This window comes from Schistocerca serialis, chromosome 9, assembly GCF_023864345.2.
Source record: "Schistocerca serialis cubense isolate TAMUIC-IGC-003099 chromosome 9, iqSchSeri2.2, whole genome shotgun sequence".
Classification (NCBI taxonomy): domain Eukaryota; kingdom Metazoa; phylum Arthropoda; class Insecta; order Orthoptera; family Acrididae; genus Schistocerca; species Schistocerca serialis.
Window position 1 is genome coordinate 50,914,399 of NC_064646.1, and position 2,353 is coordinate 50,916,751.

Genomic DNA, 2,353 nt, shown 5'->3' on the forward strand with positions numbered 1-2,353 from the left:
TGAATTGTCTGACGACATCTGCCAGAGTATTCTCACTCACGTTGTGCAGAACAGCAGTTTGTCTACATGATTTACCCTTCGCCTTATGAAAAATGACAGGTTGTCGTATATCAAACCTGAATTAGTTTTGCATGGCATTGTACCACCTGCACGGTCGACCGCTCTTGTAAACCAATGCTGCCTTCTGACTCAGAGTATAACTTGCATGAACGATCAAAACAAGTGTTACACTGTCAACCGTCTGAGTACAACGCTAACGTGAAAATCGAACAATGTTATTTAACAACTGTTGCAAATCGTGTAAAAGAAGTTCATACTGTTATTTATTGGACATCTGCCGCAATATATTTTTTATTTTTTGTTAAGAATAAAGTTATTATGGTACAAAGTAAAATCTCGTGGTGTCCGAGTATTTACGTTCCTCACTGTGAAAACTTTCTCATTTATTGGTCTTCTGTGAATAACTCTAAATTTATTAGGTTGTAGCTCTTTAAGCTACTGATTAAATAACCTTTCGTATCTTCTTGTAATTTATTGTTTAAAGAAAGGAATAGCCACTGATAAAAGTCGCTGCACAACAGAAATACAGTGTCATAAACCTAATTTTCTTTAAGTTGTTATAACTTCCATGGTAACAGAAATTTAAAAATTCTATTGTGATATCATCTGGACTACCTGCCTTTTTATTATTATTATTGTTACTTTTATTCGCGAATGTCCCTAATGGAGCACGATAAGCGTAGACCCGTAAAAGAGGGAATCCCTCCTGCGTGTGGAACATGTCAGATAAACACATTACAAAAATGTAATTAGAAAAACTTGAGTTTCATTAATTTTAATGATCCTCTACAATAAACGGCAACGGCCTTGCCGCAGTGGATACACCGGTTCCCGTCAGATCACCGAAGTTAAGCGCTGTCGGGCGTGGCCGGCACTTGCATGGGTGACCATCTGGGCCGCCACGCGCTGTTGCCATTTGCCGGCCGTGATGGCCGAGCGGTTCTAGGCGCTTCAGTCCGGAACTGCGCGACTGCTATGGTCGCAGGTTCGAATCCTGCTTTGGGTATGGATGTGTGTGATGTCCTTAGGTTAGTTAGGTTTCAGTAGTTCCAAGTTCTAGGGGACTGATGACCTCAGATGTTAAGTCCCATAGTGCTCAGAGCCATTTGAACCATTTTGTTGCCATTTTTCGGGGTGCACACCGCCTCGTGATGCCAATTGAGGAGCTTCTCGACCGAATAGTAGCGGCTCCAGTCAAAGAAAACCATCGTAACGACCGGGAGAGCGGTGTGCTGACCACACGCCCCTTCTATCCGCATCCTCATCTGAGGATGATACGGCGGTCGGATGGTCCCGGTGGGCCACATGTGGCCTGATGATGGAGTACTTTCCCAATAATAAACAGTAAAATTATATACATGAATTAAATTTAAACTTTTAATATTTACAGGTTTAATACTTATATATGCTTTCATTAAACCCATCATTCAGACATTTGGTAGTTTCTTGGCTATTACAAACAAGTATTGTCAAAAGTTAAAGTAAATTACTCATTTCAGTGATCCTCAGTTAAGAACAGTCAGATTATGTACAAGATTTAAAATTAAACTTCCACTACTTACAGACTTAATGCTTACATCTGCTTTCCATACATCCATCCTTCACACAGTAGGTAGTTACTTGGCTGTTACAACCAAGTATTGGCAAAAATTAAAGTATAATAAATTTTCATTAAAATGGACTACTGCACTTGTTGAGAAACTCATGGATGGAATAGAAGGAGTTGGCCACCAAAAATTCTTTTAAATTATGTTTAAATTGTGCCTTGTTTGAAACTAAACTCTTAATGGTTGCTGATAACTTATTGAAAATATGCATTGTTGAAGACTGGGATCCTTTCTGGGCAAGAGTAAGTGATTTTAAATCTTTACGTATATTGTTCTCATTCCTAGTATTGATACTGTGTACTGAGCAGTTAGTTGGTTTTGACGTGATGTTCTTGGATTTACACTACTCATTACTCTTATTATACGCTTCTGTACTCTAAAAACTTTTTCTCTGTTTGTGGAGTTACCCCAAAATATGATACCATATGATATAATGAAGTGAAAATAAGCAAAATATGCCATATGTCTGACATTCGCATTGCAAACACAGACTTGTTTAGGCACTTCAGCAGTTCGTTAGTATGTTGCCCTCAACTGAATTTATTATCAAGTTGTAATCCTAAGAATTTTATACTCTCAACTTCTATTTCCATGTCATCATATTTTATACACACACCAGAAGGAAATCTCTTGGAAGTTCTGTACTGCATATACTGGGTCTTTTCAGAGTTTAAGGACAGTGAATT

The 2,353-nt window shown here is 38.4% G+C and overlaps 1 pseudogene; it reads left to right on the forward strand.

Moving 5' to 3' along the window:
- Nucleotides 1-857: 857 nt before the first annotated feature.
- Nucleotides 858-975, forward strand: LOC126420014 (5S ribosomal RNA; annotated as a pseudogene).
- Nucleotides 976-2,353: the final 1,378 nt, after the last annotated feature.